The following is a 23,484-nucleotide window of genomic DNA, read 5'->3' on the forward strand; positions in this document are numbered from 1 at the left end:
AAAGACAGCCCATCTCATTTAAATTGCATAAAATGAATCTAGCAGCCTTGATCAATCTACCTCTTTTGAGCTTTCACCTTGAATACTCATTTTAACAATTGATCTTTGAACTGGGTCACCGTGGCTTGATTAGGCTGTAATGTCTTTGAAAACCCGATTTTTTTTTTCATTTTTGTCCTCTCATTTAAGCAAAAGCATACTAAGTCTCAAACTCTCTCTCTCTCCCTCTCTCTTTCTCTCTCTCTCTCCCACACACACACACACACGCACGCACGCACACACACACACACACACACACACACACACACACACACACCCCTACACATTAAGACACTCTGACTGCTTTTTCTGATCATTTTAGCTCTCTCTGCTTGAAGCTCTTACCGTTTCCATGTTGAATATGCATTTTTCCGTAAAATGCATGACAATGAAACCAGCTTACAAGGAGTGTCGTCCTGCAGCTATTTGCTCAAAAGCTATTGTTTTCCCATCCTAACAGATTTTGAAGGCAGTATTTACATTTGGACTCTGCCTTAGCCGTGATGTCTTGTTTTAACAGTTTATAAGAATGTATGAATCTGCACAGACCAAGCTCAACTGGGTCACGAGCTTCATGTTAGTCAAATGATACATTTATATTTCTTTCTGGAACATCTGTTGGATGTATGAAACATGATAATGTGAGCATGCACCAATCCCGATTATTGATCAATGGACCTATGGTTCTGAAAAATTAAGCCAGTGGGAAATGCCAAAACATGCAGTTTCTCAAATCCTCACTGGGGGCTGGCTCGAAAAAGTGAGTCAATCCTCATAAATCCTTATGTTAAAATGCTTAAATTTACAACAGAAATAAACATGTTTACAGCCTGGTACAAAAACTGTTTTGGGCCTTATAGCTATTTTTCCTATTGATGACAACTGTACAAGAGGTGAACTGTTTATGTAACTCATCAGTTAAAATGATATTAAACCAGAAATGTATTCTTAATTAAGGGCATGGTCAATTTCAGTGACAGTTGCATTGCAGGTGTCAAACTGCTGTCTGCTGTGTATCACTTCAGCTAATCAGCTAACTGGAATCATTGTACAGTGGATCTTTGGGTCACAAACGCCCCTGAGCTTGAACAAATCGAAACATGACCCAGAAAGCTTTCGTTATCAGCTTTTGAGTGTGTTGCCCAGCATCAGTTTTGCTCAGCTCACGTGATAGAAGTATTTTTTGCAAAGTGGAATGACGTCCAAGCCTTTGCCAAGAAGTATCATCTGAACAAAACTGTGGTGAACAGAGTGCTACACCCTATCAACGATAACGCAGTGTCAGTTGCGCAAGTGTGCAGCACAGACGAAACAAAGGTCTATATATTTTTATTTTTTATTTTTAATGGCGGTAGATTTTTATTAAAACTGGCTGCCACGTACGAACCAGAGACCAAGAAACAAAAAAGAGAGAAAACGCTGAGGGAGAAACACTCCTTCCAAACACTAACCTTCTCCCCAATCATCTTCTCCTCCATTCCTTCACATTCGCTTTCTCCAGTACAGTTTATATTTATATTTAGTGCTGTATTATTTGTGCATAATTAAGGCTTTTTCATACTTTGTTTTCTATTTTTTAATATAAACAAAATACATTAAAAGATAAATATAGTTCATAATGACTTGGTTATAAATGGATTACTTCTATTTACATGTATTCTCTATAAAAAAACTGAATTGATGTACAACCAAATTGGATTACAAACAGAACATAGGAACGAATTACTGTATGTTCCACTGTAATTAACTTATCACAAGAAATGTATGGGTAAACATAGGACAAAAGTTACCGTTAGCCCGAAGATCGCTGGTTCGATTCCTGGGTGATGCTGTAACCTCTTGCAGCGGAAGGTCTAGAGAGAGCTGATTGGCCGAGCTCTCTCAGAGGGGAGGAATGAAAGGTACTTCGTGCTCCCTCATTAATAACAGCTCTACAGCCAATCAGGGGCGTCTGTAAGCTCGGAGGAGTGGCTAGCGGCTAGCATGTTACTCCGCCCTTAACGGTGCATGTGCATGCGACGTCACGTGGTTCGGAGGAAACATGTGATAGTCTTCGGCCCTCCCAACTGAGTGGTAGTAGTAGCCTTAATGTGGGAGCCCCCTAGTGACGAGGAGGAATTGGACACGACTAAATTAGGGAGATTTTTATTTTTTTATAATAATAATAAATTACCGTTAGCCACTATGATATTTTAGCTAAGCTAAAACTAAACTGGCAGGTTTGTGGGAGGTAACTGAGTTACTGTAGGTAGGCTGGTTCCAAACAACAGCCAAGCTGCTGTAGGCAGAGACAGCTCCTGCCAAGATGGTGACAACCAAAACGCCAATATTTGAGCTTCACAACTGTTCTTGAGAAAACCTATGGGTAACTTCACAGAACTTGTCCAGTTCTTTTTATACAATCTATGGCACCGATACAACACGCTCTGCACTACACTGCACTGCACTGCACAAACTCTGTCGTACATCATAACAACTTGAATCACAAGGTACGCCTCAGCTTGTGTTTTGGGTTAAACTATGTTGCTTTGACATTGTGGATTGAAATATGAAACTTGTTAAAACTTGAATTTGAGATTTTACTGGCGCATAGCAGATCAATGCTGATACATGCCCCATTAAAAGAGGTCTTGCGACATCCATGAGTATACATATGCTATACTGAGCCATTTGTTGCACTGTTCTACTAAATTATTTATTTAAAATCCTGCATCTGAATGTATTTTAAACCACCCCACGTTTCACGATTGTAAGAGCTTTATGGTTAATATTCCCAAACTTCAGCACTCTTTGGTTGGTCAGTATGGATGGTGCATTTATGCTGTCATGCTTTCAAATTTGTATGTGACATTTGGATGAATAGCTGCAGTTAAATGTCAATGGTTTTTGTTTTGTTTGGCTCCAAACAACTTTTTGTAATATGTTACATACAGTCAGATGACAAATTAAAGGAAAAAACACTGTATAAACTGCATATTCACAGTAAACCACCAGGACAGCTTCAGTGTGATTTGATACAAATTCTGCAAGTACTCAAGGGAAGGAAGAACTCCATTCTACAAAAAAAAAATTCTCTCATCTTTGCCTTTATTTGTTACACATCTACAGTAAATATTATATTGAATTCATTGTTTTTTTTACTTCAGTTCAGCTATGCTGAGTTGACATGGGGGATTTGGTATCTTTCCCAACATACTTTATCTTGCTCCTAAATGTGCTTAATTTAGTATTCATTCAGCAGAAGGGCCAAATTCTTACTGAATTATTTAAGTGTGATGACACATATGCTTGTGCCAAATCGCTGATTTCATTAATTTTTTCGACTCATTCCGGTTTGTTGCTCTTCTTGCTGATGGAAAATATAGCACTTTTGGATTCTCTCATCATCAGTACTGCTGGTAGCACATATTGGCATGACGTTATGTAATCATTCATACCTAAATTGCTGTCATTATAGTTGCACTTTGGTGGCTGCTTTATTCTGTTTCTTCTGGTTTGACAAAAGCAAGAATCAATCCATACACTGCATGAAGGCAGATGGACAAATTGAAGTGCAGGTTTTAGCAACCAGAAAATAAGTGTGCATCAGGGACCTGGGTGCTGCAGGAACTCAACAAACAAGTCTGTTTTTTTACTTTCCTGCAAGTGGGAGTGGCCGTTCAGACAAAGCTCATAGGACAAATTAAGACTGTTCATTCATTTGGCTGTGTATTGGGTGCTTGTGCCTCACCGTCCGAGACATTTAACACATTTATTCATCCATCTTCAGTAACTGCTTTGCCATGGTGAAGGTTATAGTTGTTTAAATCATTGAATTGTTCATGTTGTGGGAAAAAGAACCAAATGGGATTGGTTGAAGATATTGTATTCAGGTACATACAAAAAATAGTAATTGTAGGAGTGGATGGGATTGGAAGAATTTCTGCAGCAATGGGTAAACAAATCAAAAAAGGCTAGACCAAAATCTTGTGGAAAACAAGCAAATATTTAGGGAATTGGCAAATAGGCGGAAATATATTAAACAGGTTAATGAGAAACAAATTGGACAATTCTCATTTATCATCCAACAGCTGTCAGTCAAGGCTAACAAATTGCTTCCTTTAAGACCTGCCAACCCAGCCATTATTTCAAGCCTGTCTTCTTCCACATACATGAACTCAGCGTCACCCAGGATTGACCAGTGTTTCTATGGTTGACAGCTGAGTTACCTGGAGTCAATTGTTTGATTGAGAACATATAAGTTGTTAAATATATATAGATGTAGAATATATACAATATAATCTTGTGATAGAGTGTCATGTGACATTTTGCTGGCTGGGGATTACGGGAGTTGCAGACTGACATTTCTCTTCATCTTTCCCCCAAAACTCCCTGATTCTGTGCTTCTGCTTGAAGCTTTTTCACTTGTGACTCACTCACTCACTGCTGTCCTGGATGGTCCCACATAAAAAACTTACAGCATAAAAAAAAAAAAAAAAACTGTCCAATATTTCCTAATTCTTCAATAGGAACTCCACTTGTACTCCAAAGCTTTTAATGTGATTAATCCACATTCTTTTTGCTGTTGTGCTACACAGTTAAAGAAGAACACTGATTTATATTCACAGAAGCAGAAGGGTTCTCTTTTAAGTCTGGTTCCATTCTACTATGGGTTTCTTCCTTGTGTTGTCTCAAAGAGTTTTTCCCTTGCCACTGTTGCTTCTGGACTGTTTCTTTCCAATCTAAATTAAAATCGCTATCCATATTTTCATCTAGAAAGCTGCTTTGTGGCAATGTCAGTTAAGTGCTTTGTAAATAAAATGGAATTGATTTTAAATTCATTATGAGTCAATATAATTGAAAGAAAATGTAACACTGACAATCTTGAAGACAATTCCTTAAAATACAAACAGACATTTCATTTATTTTCAGCTCATAAAAAATAAAGCATGTGGGCTTGATGAATTTAATTAAGCACATGTGCTTACTTAACTCAGTTTACTGATCGTGATTGAGTGACACGAGTATAAAATGAGACACAGTGTGATTTCAATTACCAGTAATATTCTGTAGATGTTTCTCTATATGTGCTGGATATTACACTGGTACATAAAATATAAACATAGGCATATACAATAACATGCAGAATTTCCCAAGTGTTTCACATTGTTGTACACGGGTCTACCCTGTGTCGCATACACCCCCAAGATTATGCTCATTTCCAGCACACATTAAACTAAAATACAGATCTGTTTTTTAAACATCATATTCCAGATTTTGTACTACTGCTTTGCTTTTATAAAAGCCTCTGGTCTTATGGGAAGGCTTTCATCAAATTTTGGATTATATCTGTGGGGATTTATGCTCATTTTTTCTCAAGAGTTGTAGTGACGTCGAGCATACTGTAGATGTTAGGAAAGAAGGCCTGGCACATAGTTGGAATTCCAGTTCATCACAAAGGGGTTTTAGTGGCGTTGCAGTCAGGGTGCTTTCATTTTTTCCAAGCCAGCTTTGGTGAATCATGTCTTTTTGGAGCTTGCATTGTATACAGACAGGGGCATTGTCATCATTTACATTTACATTTAGGCATTTGGCAGACGCTCTTATCCAGAGCGACTTACATTTTTATTTCATTATACATCTGAGCAGTTGAGGGTTAAGGACCTTGCTTAAGGGCCCAACAGTGGCAACTTGATGGTTGTGGGGTTTGAACCTGGGATCTTCCGAACCGTAGTCCAGTGCCTTAACCACTGAGCTAACCCTGGTCTTTTAGTTCCACTCATTTACTCACTGTCTCATTCATTCACTCACTCATCATCTATACTGCTATATCCATCAAGCACGGGAAGAACATGCAAACTCCATGCACACAGAGATGGCAATCAAACCTGGCCGGGAATCGGACACGGACCCTTACTGCGCAAGCCGACAGTGCTAACCACTACACCACCGTGTTAGTAGTTTTCCAGTGAACTGAAAAAGTAATGGTCTAGCAAATAAAGGCATCTTATACAACTGGGTGCAAAATAATTCTGATAGCAATTTGGTGAAGATCCCATGTGGATGTGATGGTCAGGTGTCCACAAACATTTAGTCATTTACAATAGTTGCATTTTCATATGAGCTTTTTAATGGTGATCTAGTTATGTATGATTAGATAATAGATTCCATGGTCTTTTTCTGTTAATCTGCTAAGGACATTTTGAGACCACGAGGCAGTGGTGGCTCAGGAGGTTGAGTCTGAGCAGCAAACTGGAGGATCAGAAGTTTAAGCCCCACCACTGCAAGTGCACCAGTGTTGGGTACTTAAAGGGAAAAACCCTGGACCCAATACATTCCAGCCACTGGAGCCTTGGTTGGAAAATTAGAGGAAGGAAGGGCATCCAGCAAAAAAAAAAAAGAAAACTGTGCAATCTTGTAGATAGTGATCCGATGTGGATCATATAATAAAACAATATTAAAATATTACAACTTCTCTCTGTCCATATATAAGTAATTATCATGAATACCAAAGTTCTAGAAGTTGCGTGCTGACACCCGGTACACACACACACACAGACCCACGCACACACACACACACACACACACACTTTTGACAGGGAATTAAATCTGCTATAAACGCTGGCAGGATTTTGTACGTTGAACGCCGGGTGCCGTCGTGGACTCGTTCGTTATTAAACTCATAAGGAAGCTCGGCGAGCCTGTGTGTGAAACGCGAGTGGAAATGCGAGCCGTGCTGAGCGTTAGTGGAGGCAGCAGCAGCAGCAGCAATAGCAGCATCAGCAGCCAGTTCAATGCGCGCAGAGCGAGAGACACAGCGCAGAGAGAACGCGAGGCCGATCCGATACCGAGGACAAAGTGAAACCGGACCGACGCGGAAATGGACCGAAGCTACGCGGTGGACACGGGCCACCGACCGGGGCTTAAAAAATCACGGATGTCCTGGCCGTCTTCTTTTCAGGGATTTCGACGGTAAGGAGCCCCGGTATTGTGTGTTTGTAGAGGAGAGGAGAGGGATGGGTGTGTGTAGGGCTTCGAGCGGGCTTTGTCAGGCGCACTTTGTTTGCTCGGAGGATAGTGGGAAAGGGGAAAAAGAGATGTTTAAAAAGAAAATATACGAAGTGGAATTAATAGTTTTAGACGGGTGTTAGACACTACTACTTTATCTTTATAATCTCGTTGAAAATTTGCCGGGATGTTCGGCTCTAACGTGCATCACTCCAATGAATATTCATTACTATATCTGACACACTATCACTGCCGTTTCTTTTTCATTATTATTTTTTTAATTGAAAAAAGATCCTCACATAAAGTTGCATTTATTCCTAAATGATTAGAAGCACATTTTCAGTTCTGGTTCCACTGGAGGTACTTTTCATAGATACATTAGATTAGTATTTAATGCTTCAATGAGTTCAACACACGTTAGTGATCAGTGGTGTGTCAGTGTTACAGTATGCACCGCACACGGTGGGATTGCATTGGGGCAGTGCTGTCCGACTTGCCGCAGTTTACATAGGATTTAACAGCAGTGCACTCAGCGCTTCCTGTGAGCAACGTGGTTACAAGTAGATGTACACCTGATTTAAAAATGAAAAAAAAAAACAAAAAAAACATATGTGTATAGCATGGTTTGGTTGGCGTATTGCTCGTTAGATGAAATGTGTCCTCACCTCAATTAATGAATCTGTCTCTGTAAAGAAAATTATACACCTGCCACTGAATTAATTAATTCAGTGCCTCAGGTAATAATTAAATAATCTAATAGACTAGATTTATGACAAATAGCTCTCAAGTGAATGTATGGATTGATGTGAACTCAAAGAGAAGAGCAGACCAGCTTATCAACAACAAATTTGTCCTAAGATAAAGATAAATCACATTCAGCCTTCTTTATCAGATATAGTATTTTTTTCTCTTTTTAGCTAATGATACACTGAATACATTTAAGTTGCCATTTTATACCCAATAACGACTCAATTTTTTTTTTATCAAACAGATTTTATGTGAAAAAGTGATTGCACTTTATCGGTAGTTAGGGCTGATCCCTAATTTATGGCTTTAAAGTCAATGTCAATTTGTATTTTATCAAAGCTGGCATAAATTCTTTATTTGCTGATTATAAATCAGGGTTGTTTTTTCACCTTGAATCGTCCTCACCGAGACTAAGCTTGATGCTTGGACACATAATTAATGCGCCAAGGTGTCTTTCTTTGCCTGATGCTGTGCTTTCATTCATTCCATGCAAAGATTGTATTCTGGTGAAATGTTTTTCTTAATAATCTTGGATTTCTCAAATAACGACTCCTGTGTAGATGAGTACTCAATTGTCCTCAAGCTTGCTGTTGAGTCACATGTTTATTTGATGACACAGCATGTCTACAAGCCAAATAGGTTGATTAGGATGTTCTCCAATTTGCTTTCTTTTGCAATGTTCCACAATATGCTCTGAGAATAATTATCAGAAGGATTGCCGAACTCTGTGTAAAGAATTCATTATTTTATTAAACTAGTTACATCACATCTCATTTTGGGAAATTGTCTGTGGCCATTTCATCCATCTTGCTGTTTTTATTCAAAAGGTCTTATGTTCTTGCTATATCTGTCTTTTTAAAATAGATAACATTATCTGTTTCTAATTATTGTGTGCCTCTAGTGGTCCAATGTTCTTTCCTAGGTGTAGAGATTTCTATTACAGATAGTATGCACATGGACGAGTCATTATCATTGCACAGTGAGATTTGTAGTCAATTAAAAATAAGTAGTTTATTGTAACTAAAAGGGTAATTGTAATTATTAGTGATTAGCTTTAAAGCACTTTAAAGGTTGCAGTTGTGAGGAATTTTGCCAAAGAGCCAGGAGTGAAGCTTTTCCATAGCCTGAAAGATTACAAATTTACTAAAATTAATGTATCATATAAACCACAAAACAGCCTGGTTGATAACTTTAATTTAATCTCATAAATAGTACATAACTAACATAAATACTAATTTAATTGTTAATCCATCTTAATCAGATTTTTTCCCCTTATGGAGCACTCTGAAGCAATGTTGATATTAGGACATTGGTGGTGGAACAGCATCCTCAGGGAAATAAGGTGGAACTCTCAGTTCCACTAGTGATCCAGCAGTACTCTCTGGAAAAGGATGTGTACAGATAGAGATGAGAAGGTTGGTTCAGAAATGAAACAGAAGACAGATTGGATCTGGAATGCAAGAAAATGGGAACAGGGTTAAGGTAACAGATTTGCTTTATTAAGAATGCCAGGTGTCACTTCTGTTGTGGGCGCATCAGGGGTTGGTGATACAGACAAAAAATTGCTGAGGATTTAATATTACATAGTAAATGAATATTGATACAAGATGCATATACTGTATGCATATTTTCTACAAAGTGGACCAACTTTTCAGTTGTAAGTTCACATGAGAGGTCACAAGCACTTTTATTAAAACAGACTAGGACCAAAAGAAAATGCAAATAAATAAAGAACAGGCTTACTAACAATTTTCTACTAAGGCAGACTGCTGAGAGAAAATGTCATAGAGAAAAATAAATACATGTTAAGGGCATAGTGAAACTTTCTTTCGGGGCAGAAGACTTTTCGTGTTAAGACTTTTTGGGAAAAAGTATAACACTCTTTGTGCTGCAGTTTACAGCGCTGATAATGCCATATTAAAAAATATTTTACACATGGTACTTGCAGTGCATCTTTTTACTTTTAAATATAAGTATCTGTGCATGCTAGCAGTGTATAGTGTATTTCAACAAGGAAGTACAAGTCAAGTAAACTCAAGGTTTGTGGGAGAGTGGGGGCAGGGCTGTAAGAGAGTGTGGGATAGGAGAGATGCAAACACTGGAACGGATTCAGAGATGAAACGGGTCATGCAAGATAAGAAACTGTATTGTTTAAATTGTGTAAAAAAAATACAGAATATCACCCAGCCCTACATGACGTGCATTTAAAGTCATGGGTAAGAATGTCATTAACAATATGACATGAGGTAATTCATGAACCTTACCCCAAAGACATGCATTATGTGGGCAAAGGTGTGCATATACCTGATTATCATCATGCCTATATGTTCTTCTTGAACATCTCATTCCAGTTTTACTTAGTATTTAGTAGGATTGAGGTCAGGCTTCTTTGCAGGCCACTTAGTTTTTTAAACAGTTTTTTTTCAATATTTTTGGTGAACCATGGCTTTCTGGAGTTTGCTTCGTGGCTGGGCCACTTAGTTCCATTAATAGAAAGGTGTAGTGCAATAGCATACAAATGCACTCCAATTGTATACCTACCACTTTGTGCCAGCAGTTTGGGGAAGACTTATATATAAGTGTGATGGTCAAATGCTATATTTTGGTGGGGCCATGAGTGACAGATTTGATTTGATATAGACTGCACATATTAATTAAAAATTTCTCAATCAAACTGGACGTATACGTAAGTCCTAATTAGCAACAGATGTGGGTATTAATGAGGTGAAGGCTTTACAGAGTATATTGTAAGTAGCGGACACATCTCAATATCAACTGTTCAGAGGAGATTATTGCATATTTAAAAAAATTAGTCATGTGAACGTGTGTTTAAACATTTGACTGGTCGTGTATACATATAGCTTTTTTATTTCTATCTCGACTAGGTAAAAATCATATACAAAGTAATTTTAATGTTTTCATCTTGTTCATTACTTTTAATGAGATTTTGTAATGATTTGTGCTGAGTTGTGTTTCAATCATATTACATCAGCTGTGGTCTGAATTAGGTGTAATTTCCCTGTAGACTGAGAAGGCAATAAAGCAATAAATATTTCTGTGATTATTGCATGGAAGTTGACACTTTTTTTTTGTAATAAACATTTGTCATTTCTTATAGCTTCAGATTTGTTGTTTAAATGAGGGTTCATGCATTTTGTACTGTAGGTTATGCTCCTGAGATTGTTTTTGCTCTTGGTAAAATAGAGAACCATTTTTGGTGTGGGAAAATGTTGGATGTCATTGCTACAACGTGATTCATTATTAATACTTATATTACAAATCTGTAGCTTGCTATAATATGTTTCTAATCTGTTTCCATAGTATGTATAGCAGATGCATCATGTAACCAATACAGCTTAAAAATGTGCTACTTTAAGAATGAAAATGCATACTTATTAATTACCATTACGCGTTCCTGTAACATTTATGGAAGTCTCGGATGTTGACCCTTTGTAATGTAAAATGTTCTTCCACTGGCAAGACAAGGTGAGTAAAAAAAGAAAAAAAAAATCTTATTCAAAGAGACGAAAAAGGAAAAATTGCTTTTGGGCAGTATTACACAGTTGGTGATAATGGTATCCAACTTGTGTCACAGATGTTTTACAATTTTATTCTGAAAAATAAATCCGATAGACAGTACTTTAATTAACAAAAAATAAAACTCATAATTGGCAGATTGCTATGGTGTAAGAGAAATAAAACAGTGTGATCTACTTTAGTACGAAAATAATAAACGTTAGGATTGTATCACATCACGCTGTCATTTATTATTTCCTGTAGCAGCACACCCTGTGGCATTTTATTCCTTACATGCTGCTCTGTCAGTATTCTCTAGTGGTATATGATTGTGTTAAAGTCGCTACGGAGATGTAGCCCCAAGCACATTGCACTAGCTCTGTGCTCCGGGAGTGATGCCTCAAGACTCAGATAGAAACAGGAAGAGCAGGATTGCTTTGTGGATTTTATTGCATAGATCAGTTTATTTAGGTCTGAGTCCATCACCTTGAAAGTTTCTACAAAAAAATCCAACTGAAACTTTGAAAATAAAGTCACATTTTTATTATTATTTTTTTAAAGTTTTTTTTCCCACTTGTTTAATCTTGAGGTGTCTGTGCCGTGCTCCAAATAACACCCAGAAGCTTTTGTCAAAATGGGAGTTACTTGATGCTTCACAGTCTTCAGTCTTCTTCACTTTGAGTGCTACTCCCCTCTGAAGTGTTAATTGTAATACTGAGCATGCTTGAATGAGACCCACTCAGAATGCAAATCTTCAGGAGAGTGCTTTTATTCTTCAGTGAACTTAATTGAGACTTTCCTGCTTCAGTACTCTTTATTTAATTTGTTAATATTACTTTGTGTCTTTCTTTAAGAAAGTACATATTTGGGAAGGATGTGTTATAGTCATCCTTCTACTATTTATTTTCTATATTATATGTTTACTCTACTTTTCTTATTTCTTTTCATTCACTGACAGAGAGCTTCTGAACAAAAAAATATATGTTTAGTATTTGTATTTTCTAATATTCCATTATAATTGCATTCCTTTTTCACATTTTAATTTGAAAGTTATATTCCTGAAAACTTTCAGCTTTTGCCATGTTTGTTTGCTATGGTAGGCATTTTTAAATAGGAAATGGAATTTTATGTAGCAAGCCCAGATGGGGGGAGCGATACAGGGAGGGTAATGTCCCAGTGCAGAAAAAATGTACTCTTGGGACAATAATCAAATCAGTAAACTGGAACTAGTAACTACTGTGAAAGATATAATGGAGTACAATTTTTAAGAATATTCCACACTACTTACCTATTTAGCAGAGGTGGACAAAGAACACAAATCCTGTACTTGATTAAAAGTAGGGATTCCCTAGGGAAAATATTACTTTTAAAAGTAGTAAAGCAAAAGTAGAAGTCCTCCATTTACATGTGTACTTGAGTAAAAGTATAGTAAGTACTCCTGTTGAAATTTATTTAAGTATGGGGCTTGTATTAGCTCACTGTAGCCTTTTTAATAAAATCTCTCTCTTTCTCTCTCTCTCTCAGCTCCAATTCTGATTTCAAACACTTTTTGCGTTATTAGGTGTGTCTCGAAGGAAGGGCAAGTCACGCAAATACACAAAATCGCCAGAAGGTAGTGAAATTCCTGCTTCACATACAGTGCTACGTACAGTACTAGTTTAGTATAACACAATGGCAACACAACAGCATGCAGAAATGTAAGTAAGTACAAGTAGTGATGTAGTAGTGTGTAGTGAAGTGAAAGTAAACAGTATCCTCTAACAAAATCGCTCAAGTAAAGTACAGACACATGAAATATGTACTTGAGTAAAGTAACGAAGTAAATGTATTTAGTTACCTTTCACCTCTGTTAGTTTTACAACGTAAGCGCTGCTTACAGACATTTAGCCCGTAGTATAAATAAGAAATACCAATGGAGAGCATGTGGAATGAATGTAAAAGTAGTAGTCATAAGAATCATTTAGCGGGATGTTTCTATTTTTTTCCATGATTGTGTTATTATTAGTTATTTTAACACTATTCTTAGTGTGTGTGTGTGTGTGTGTTTGTGTGCACGCGTGTGTGTGTGTGTGTATGTGTGTGTTTTATTTATTTAGAGATATCTTAGTTGGTGCCTTTGAAGCCAAGAAAAACAGTTTTAGCCTCTGGTACTGACAGGTTCTCTAATCCCTACCCAAATAAATTTGAAATCTTTTATCTTGTCTGTTATCATTGTTTCCACAATGCAAAGCCCATTTTATGAGAATATATACTATACTTCTGTGCATGTTTTCTGATTAGGAAGTTAATTAGTATATATTTTTACATGCATCATAGGACTTGATTGCCATTAGAAGTTTTTTGGTATGCTTTCGAAGCTAGTAACTGCTACAAGCAATATTTAATTGCTGTCTTTTTCGGCTATCAAACCAAATGTCACTGTTAAAAGCTTTTCAAAGGGGTCCCCTTTTTATATATATATACCTCCAGGGTCTGGGTTCGATTCCCGTCTCTGTGTGCTTGGTGGGTTTCCTCTGGTTACTCCGGTTTCCTCCCAGGATAGGCTAAGTGGCGTTTCCAAATTGCCCGTAGTGTGTGAATGTGTCTGTGTATCCTGCGATGGATTGGCACCCTGTCCAGGGTGTACCCTGCCTCCTGGGATAGGCTCCAGGTCCCTGTGACCCTGAATACAGAATAAAGCGGTATAGAAGATGAGTGAGTAGCTAAATGAACAAAACTCTCAGGTTCCTGAAAGTTTTAAAGATATGATTACTAAATTTAGCTAACTAAATATATAGCGTAAAGAATAAAAAAAGTACCTTCTGGTGTGTTTTCAGAATGTCAGAAGTGAACCTGATATCATGCCAGATAATAATGCACAGTGAAACAAATATACGCACAGAGGTAAACAGATGCCCCAGATGACTCACACTGACTTGGTATCTTACTTGAGATTAAATCATAAAAATGCAGAAAACAAACACCTTCTGTTAGTGCCTGTCATCAGTAAACTCCAGAACTAGATAATGGTACAGGGCTTTTAACAAAAATAGCTTCACTTACTATTATTATTTACTAGATCTCCACCAAATAAAAGAACAAATAGAAAAAAGGGATGCCAATAATTGTAGTAATTGTCATTACTATAATACTTAATAAAACGTAATCATGCAAATGGCGTGCCACTGGGCGAACATATATAATAACAATTCCTGGAGAAATTGTGATGTATGGCCGATAGATGTAGTGGTGCATCACTTTTTCTGTGCAAAATAGTGAAAGCAGCTCATTCTTACACCCCTTTAGAGAGGAATTTGGTGAGAAAATTCCTAGGCTCAAGTTGGGCGCTCTTCAAAAACTTCAAACTTCCCAATCCACTCCTCAATCTCACCAATCCTGATAAAAAGATTGGCACAAAATTATTAGATGTGTCAATTCTTTCCATAGACTATTCATGAGAAAAGATCCTTCTCCTGTATCATTCTTCTGGCTCACTCCTGAGGCATTCCTTGTTGCTTTTCAAAGTTTCTGAGCTCTCCTGGTTTTCGCTGATCTCAGGGCTTAAAAATTCTAGAAATGAAAAAATTATTTACCGTATTCGTTTGAATACTCTCTGCAGCACTAGGATTGTTCTCTTTTGCCTATCTCTATGTAATCACAGGTCTTTCATTGAGCACTTCTTGCCGTTTGCACAACCAAGAGATCAGGGGATATTTAGCGTTCCACATTAACCGTACACTCTCCAAGAACTCCTTGTCCTCGTCGGAGCTCTCCTTTAATCCAATTCATTATTTCTTATATGGGCATCATGGTGTCTTAGTGGTTAGCCCTGTGGGCTTGCACGTCAAGGGTTTGATTCCCACCTCGGGTCTGTGTGTGTGTGTGGAGTTTGCATGTTCTTCCTGTGCTTGGTGGGTTTCCAATTGCCATACCAATACCCCTGTCTGCTTAACTGACTCACCCACAGAGAACATAACACAATATCTAGTATCTATTTGAGTTAAAAAAGTCAAAGTCCGAACAGCTTTATTGTTATTTCAGGCATATACAGTAAGTACAGAACATAGGGAAATGAAGCAACGTTCCTCCAGCACTGTGGTGCTACATTACAACAAGAACTACAGTACATTAATCTAGAACCCTAAACTACGTAATGTGCTTGGGTGCAAGCATGTGCAAACTGTATAAGACAATATACAGTTTTAGCAGCTAGTTCAAAGATGTGCAACAAAAGAGAAAATATAAGAAATTGAATGGTGTCCAGGTTAGTGTGCCTGTGTGGGTATTAATCCATTGCCTTAATGTCGAGTGGTCTGATGGGGAGTGAATTCAATTTCGTTTTTTTTTTTTTTTTTTTTTAATGAACAAAACTTGTATCAAGAACAGCTGGGTAATAAAAAAATCTGTTAGATTCAAAATGATGGACTTTAAGCCTGTGACGCAGTCTACCAGCATGAGACAGTGATGCAGGCTACCAGCATGAGATAATTAAGTTAATTGCAATTCGCAGGCTGACTTGTATTCAAGAAGTCTGATGCTATGAAAATGCAGAGTGTCATGTAAATGTGTAAGGCTGTTTGAGATCATGATAGAGGTCTAGCAACCCTCTAGGAGTGCAGTATGTGTAGCAGAAAATGCTATTTTTGAAAATGGTGTCAGTTCCATGCATTTTTGTATAATAATCCTATTTGTCACATCACAGAAACCTCACACTCCTGAAGAGGTGTGGCAAATAAAAGGTAAAAACAAAGACCAAAAACATACTGTATATTTTGATGACTGATATTATGAGGTACTGTGATATTTTTGCAGCTTAATCACTATGCCTTAGAACAACTGAAGCATCATTATAATCCCAGGAATTTAATGATGCCTTGATAGCACTAATTGACAAGAAAATACAGCTTTGTGTATAAAAAAAATATTTTGGAAACTCCTCTATTAAAACCATCATATAAACACAATGTAAAACTTGCATCACTTCCTTGGCATTTTTGCTACAGAATGACATCTTTCCCCCTCCAGATCTGGCATTTTACATGGTAATGCATTTCAGTTTTTGCAATGCCCCAGTTTTTGCCTGCCTGTGGATAATTATTCTAAATTAGCCTGAACAAGAAGACTGTTCATTTCAAATTGAATCTGGATTTAAGGAGGACACTCAAGGAAAAAAATAAACCTGTAAGATAAAATCCTCAAAACAATGGTAGTATCAGTAAGCTTACATTCTTAAAGATATGAAATAAATGTTATTCAATTACTATAATTTACAGTAAAACTTTGAATTGCAAGTAACTTGGTCTGCAAGTGTTTTGCAAGATGAGAAAAAAAAAAAATTATGCGAGTGGTGCCGTGGTAAAGTGCTCACCCTATCATCCAGAAATCGCGAGTTTGATTCCCGGGTGATGCTGTAACCTCTTGCAGCCGGAGGTCTAGAGAGAGCTGATTGGCCAAACTCTCTCAGAGGGGCGGGATGAGAGGTACTTCGCGCTCTCACATTAATCACGCCTTTACAGTACAGCCAATCAGGAGTGTCTATGAGCTCATGTAAGCGGAAGGAGCAGATAGCGCTGTCCTCCGAGTGTGTTACGCCGCACCCAATAGTGCGTGAGCGAGCACTTCAAAAAGGTGCGGTCGGCTGGCATCACGTGGTTCAGAGGAAACACGTCATATAGTCTTTAGCCCTCCCTGACTGTGTGGTAGTAGTAGCCTTAATGTGGGAGGGCCCCTTGGGGGGAGAAATTGGACACGACTAAATTAGTGGAAAAAATAGGCCAAAATACCAGCAACAGTGTGTGAAAACCTTGTGAAGACTTACAGAAACGTTGGACCTAACAATGGGTATATAATAAAGTATTAAGATGAAATTTTGTTATTGAGCAAATACTTATTTACCTCCATAATTTGCAAATAAATGTTTAATTTTCTGGATTTTTTTTTTCTCTTATTTTGTCTCTCCTAGTTGAGGTATACCTATGATGACAGGCCTCTCTCATCTTTTTAAGTGGGAAAACTTACACAATTGGTGGCTGAGTAAACCCTTTTTGCCCCACTGTACTTTGTGTTAATTATTTGTAATATATGTTTTATGGAACAAATTATCTGAGTTTCCATTATTTCATATGGGGAAATTCGCTATGATATATGAGTGCTTTGGATTACAAGCATGTTTCTGGAATGAGTTATTTCTCACAATCTAAGATTATATTATATTATATTATATTATATTATATTATATTATATTATATTATAAATATTTAATCATACCATTTAGTTAAAGTCAGTCTTTTTATTTCAACTAAATATTAATTTAATCATACTATTTACTTTTTAAAAGAATTTTTTTATTTTTTTGAAAATAATTTTTTTTGTAACAACCTCAGCAACAACCTTATTTCCCCTCTCGTCTGTTCTAACTACTCACCATTCAGTATCACCAGTATACTAATCACCAGCCTGATCATCTGTCATCATCTGCACCTGTTTCTCACCGGTTCATGTCTTAAGTTAGATGATTTTTTTTATGCTTAAATGATTAATAGGTCACTGTGTGACTTAACAAACAAAAACATTCCCCTAAAACTAGTCAGGTAAAGGTACTAGACTGAAAATGAGAGCCAAAAACTTGCCAAAGCCTGGAGAACTATCTCTCAAGACTGCATTAAAATTTTAAGAGAGTCTGCCTCTTTGGAAGAAAATATGATAAATTTGGGGTGGCTCAAGTCTTTTGCACAGTACTGTACATAACTGACTATAATGTAATTATTTAAATGCTGCTAATCTTCTGGTAATTTCATGTTACATAATAAATGTTAAATGTTTCTAGTACATCTTAATTATAAAAACAATGCAGTAAAAAAAAAAAAAAAAAAATCTAACACCAGTGAACCATTTCCCTTCAAATGACCAAATAAAGTGTGGCAACAGTTGTGTCCTTGGGAGCTAGAGCCCTTATTTTAAACAAGTGAAATCTCAGCAGCCATAAATAAAAAAGTTTCATGACTACTATTAATCAACAAACACCACTAGCATTGTTTGCTCTATTTCTTGATGTCGTTTTTTTTTGTTTAAGGGATTTTCAATAATAAGCATGCTTGGATCCAGTGGAATATGTCTTCTGTTCATTTCCCTTTGTTGTGGTGATGACAAGCTTTTTTTGTGGAACTGCAGCTCATATGCTATTCCCTGGGGGTCAAGTGCTTTTGCCCATTAGTTTAGAATTACATTTTTTGAGTGCTTTGGAAATGATTCTATTTCCCGTTTGGTTTTCCGTAATTGTTCTGTGTTTCGTGCCTCTTGTACGCTTGTAATACAACTTCATAAAATACAACCGGCTGCATGTACTTTTTCTTTTTACAGAGTACAGTATGTCAAGCTAGAAGAATTGATTCTCCATGACAAAATGATCTCGGTTCTTTTATGCTCTAACTATTCATCCTCTCGCACTCTTTCCCTAGTAATGAAAATAATGACATTGTTGTGCTTTGGGCGTTTTGCAGAGAAGGATACTTGCTGTATTTACATTTAAACAACTTATGTTGACTAACGTGCATTGAAAGAAGGGTACAAGAAATAAACAAATCTGATAAATAAAACAATCATATAATAACTTAAACACCAAAAACAGGCCAAAATGGGAGTTCAAAGGGCATTCAAGTGAACCTGGGACTTGTAATGAAACTTCTTGTGAATGAAGGTGTAAAACCGATTGACATTTAAATTTGCTGTTTGCACCATACAGGCTGGGATTTATTGACATATCCACCTTACAATCCTGACCTTGCTCCAATTTATTTCCACATGTTTGGATCATTAAAGGAGTTCCTGGGAGGCCTGCATTTCAGACGTGAAGCAGGCAGTCCGATCATGGATCCTGTGTTACTGAGAAACTTTTTTACTTTGATGCTATCCAAGCACTAGTGAAATGCGGGAATAGGTGAATTAGTGTTACCGAGGATTGTAAAGGGTTTATATATATAGAAATAAAGGTAGTTTATACTCTCATTACTGTGTCCTGATTTAACTTGTACACATTTTGTATGAGGATTAACTGAAAAAGAATCATTGTAACATCATCCACTCTATTTAAATGTGTATAAAGATAGGTTAAATTTTTTTTTTTAAATATGCAGCTACTGGAGGAACAATTTCCTTCAGAATTAATAAAGACTTATTATATCTTATCTTATCCTAAATAGGTATATGCTTTTAAGATTTTTTTTTTGCATTTAAAAAACTGCCATATTGTTACTGTGAGTTTTAAAACCTCTCATTGGTAGCCTAAAACATACAGCAGAACTGTTTTAGCACTTGATGACATCTGTAATTTTCCCAGCAGAATGATTTCTAACAGAAATGTCATATTACATATTAGTGTAAATTGCTACTCAGTTATGAATGCTTTGGGATGCCAATGTTTTTTCTTCGTGTCTCATTAGTCTTAATTGGACATACTCCTCAAAGACCTATTAGCTAAAAGTTGGGGACGTCTGGGTTTATGGATTGTGTTGTTGTCAGTGATCAGATTCATTAAGCAGCACATGCTCTCTTAATATTAATTATCTCCGCTCCTCCCCCTTAGGACATGCGCTTAGTCATGGCCCCAGAACTGTTCTGGAAAGCTGTCGTTTGACATTGACTAAGGAAACGGTTTAGCAGATTTGTGACCTCCTGAGCCACTCTGTCTTGATGCTCCAGCTTCTGATTCCACTCAGAGCCCTGGGGTAGCATGTTTTAGAGAGCTGTCACATTAGATTGAATGCTCTGCTATTCCTTAAGCCTCAGAGCTCATCAAAGATTAAAAGGACAGTCTATCGGCTTCAGGAGTGTGGGATGCGTAGAAAGCAAATCTGACTACTCAGCTACTACTCATAGTAGTACAGTGTAAGTCCTCAAGAAATTGGTGTCAGAATTATTTTTGTAGACTTCGCTGCAGAATTGAGTTAAGCAGAAAACGAGATTGCTAGCGCCAGGCACGTTAAATCATTAAACGTGAGACTCAGCCTCATGTTTTAGTTGCCTGGTTACCTATTAACTAGGCTAGTGATAGCTACAATTATGTAATGATGTATGGCAAGCTCGTAAGCAGAGCAAAGTGCATTTACAAAGATTAATGCAGAGGTTACCAAACTAACGGCTACCTTCTAAGGTCACGTAGGGTTGCTAGATGGGATTGCGAAAGAAACATGGTCTCTTTTTCTTTGAATATATCTCTTTATTTTGTAATTAACTGGCAGTCAAAGTTATACAAACCATATGCGCTAGTTGTATGAATTCAGCAATAAAACTTATATAAATGTCCCATGTTTTATTCCCCTTAAACAAGCTAGCACTGTGTCTCCAAACGCATTATTACGTACTATTACGTATGATCAAGGCTTACTAACACAAACCCTCCATGTTGCCTACAGATGTAGTCCTACATATGACTGGAAGTTTACAGTAAATGTGATTAATGATTTATGGGTTGACTAGAAATCCAGACTGACAAGGGTTTGGTGAAAATCGCATATCATCTTACAGATTTAAATAAAGATATACATAAGATAAGCAGGCAAGTCTGCGAACGAACAAGCTTATGCTTCTTATCCTCTTCATGAGCTGCGATGTGATTTGGCCTTGTCTAACTCATAGGAAATATTCCTTGAATCTGGCTAGTGTCTTCTTCTCTCAGTCCATTTATCTGCAAGGTCAGTGTTACAGTACTTATTGCAGGAGAGTTAGCCAATGTGACAGCTTTAGGCTGGATTTTTTCCTCCTCATATTCCCTCGTAACTAATTCTGAGGATACTAGCTGTCATCCTGACACTTTCAGGCGACTAGGAATATATTGGACACTAGATCTGTTTGTCCTGTATGAGGAATTTTGACGTGAACTACTTTCCAACAAAAATTACACCTGACGTTAGAATGTGGGTTTTTTAAGAAATGCACAAATGATTTTTCTAGAAGCACAGATTACCTCTGGCTAATTTTCTGCCTGATTAGTCAGGGAAAGATCTGATACCATGTTTATAATTTTTAATTAGGCATGATAATCTAGACTGAAATGCTGTTTTTTATGTATTCTTACAGTATTTATACATTTAAATTACAAATATTTTCGAATGTAGGTATTGAGTTTCCAACACATTAACTGATGCTGTTGCTCCTGCATCATGTACTGTAGATTTATGTAACGATGCCTATAAGCAAGACTTTCAAGATGAGAAAGTTGTGCATCCTTAGGCATTGTTTTATTAGGTATTAATTTTCATTCATAAACTGTTTTTATAGAGTTCTAAAATGGTCTAATAAAAATCTCTCTGGACTTTTAAAATATGGACACAATAATAGTCACAATACATTTAATATGTAAACAGGAATCAAGAATTTGAATATTGCAAATATTCTAATATTCAACCTTCTGGTTAGATTTCAGCTTCAGGTCTGTACTCCAGTTTCTTCTCACAGTCCAAAAACATGCAGATTAGGTTACTGCTTTTCCACATTGTGTGTTTGTGTCCTGACATGAATTGGCACCCTGTCCAGGTGTACCCCACCTCATATCCTAAGTCTCCTGGAATAGGCCATGCTTCAGGCCATCTGTGACGCTGAATACAGGATTAAGTGGTATAGAAGAAAAAAAACAAGCTCGAAAACTCATATGATATTCTCTAGTAGCTCAAAAGATTTTTCTTTTACTTAACAATGACTTTTTTGCATGATTCAGAAAGCAAATTTATTTCCATTTCACTTCCCCCTGAGTATTATTTCCATTGTATCTTCTTACTGTACTTTTTACAGTACTTGCTTTGCTTTTTTTGTGTGCATCAGTCAGTGTTCCACTCCTTATCTTCAATTATAGATGCACATAACAAGATCTAGGATGCTTGAATAAGCGTGCCCTGTGAAATAAGGCACAGATTTGGTCACATCTTTTATTCTTCGCCCACTGCCCCAATGTTTGCCCTTCCAGACATTACAGTTAATTTAATCTCACAGCATTATCTTCCTAATGGCTTTGCCACTTATGCTTTGGAGAGGTACAGCACATGTTGACTTTCTCCTCCCCCTCCTGTTCTCTCCTGTTTAATCAAATTACAGTGACACTCAAGATGGCATTTGAATCATTCAAATTATTTCAGGAATAAGAGTAATTGTAATACAATTACAGAGAGCTGCTGTATTTGCGATCACGCTAAACATTGGGTTCTGGATAAAGTTTATGCATGTGTCTGGGTTATAATTTTGAGCAGGGAGGTCATGGAAAGGTTTGTGCCATGGTGCTGTTAAATTGTTCAATCTGATTATTTAAATGATACTCATTAATGGATTGGTTGTGGTTTTAGATTAGTTTGTACATTAAATACCTAATCGTTTCCATAGTAACACCAGGCACTTTGGTGGTGATAATAAAATTATAATTTTTTTACATCTTCAGATGAATCTTTCCAGCTCAACGCTCTCCTGCATTAGCATCCAACCTCATAGCTTGAATATCCTCTTCTATGATTAAAGGTGATGACGAATGGTTCAGTTCACAGCACTCACTCGTGATTACGGTTTGTTGGATTTGTGAGAGCAGGGAAATATGAACTGCTTATGCCATAAGCTTTACAATCTCTAGGGACTCTCTCCAGTACTCGTGCAGAAAATCTACGCTTTATCTAGGAACAGTCAAAATGTAAGAATATTAGTTGCAACCTCAGGCGTAATTCACAAAATATTATTACTTCCTGCAAGTGCAATACTGTGTAATCGAAGTAAATGTATGCCATTGAAAGACAACCCTTTTTTATTATTATACTTGTATTTTCATGTCTATAAAGCTCATCCTTTTTGCCTTTTGAGGCTCTGCATTACGAAAGAAAAAAACAAGGCTGTATCACCTTTAACAAGCTTAATCAACAGCATCTTTTAAAAAATTTCTTTCCAGCATGATGGCTGAAACCAGAATAGCTTCATTTTATGGAGGACAGGTTTGAGGTTTGAATTAACCCTGAAGAAAACTTAATCCCCATGCAATTGAACCCTATTGAATATTGTGGTGAAGATCTTACGAAGCAAGATTTCTATTCTTCCTTTTGTGTACAAGAGAGCTGTTATTCAGTTTTTCCTGTTTTTTTTCCTCTTTTAGAATCTTTCTGCTTTTAATTGTGTTTATATAAATAAATATGAAATTTATTTCTATGAAATAAGTATGAACGTACTTATTATACAAAAATTGAATTTTTT

The 23,484-nt window shown here is 36.9% G+C and overlaps 1 protein-coding gene across 3 annotated transcripts in view; it reads left to right on the forward strand.

The window, feature by feature from the left end:
* The window catches only part of LOC128545545 (cAMP-specific 3',5'-cyclic phosphodiesterase 4D-like), a 184,541-nt gene that overhangs the window by 40,201 nt on the left and 120,856 nt on the right, over window positions 1–23,484 (forward strand). Inside the window, exon 1 of one of the 3 annotated variants that reach the window (XM_053515927.1) lies at window positions 6,973–6,990. The exons of the other annotated variants lie outside the window; for them this stretch is intronic. The gene's annotated coding sequence lies outside the window, so the exon portion shown is untranslated. Of the gene's footprint in view, window positions 1–6,972; window positions 6,991–23,484 lie in introns of those variants that run through there. 3 annotated transcript variants of the gene reach the window in all.

Source organism: Clarias gariepinus, chromosome 17, assembly GCF_024256425.1.
Source record: "Clarias gariepinus isolate MV-2021 ecotype Netherlands chromosome 17, CGAR_prim_01v2, whole genome shotgun sequence".
NCBI classification, from domain to species: Eukaryota; Metazoa; Chordata; class Actinopteri; order Siluriformes; family Clariidae; genus Clarias; species Clarias gariepinus.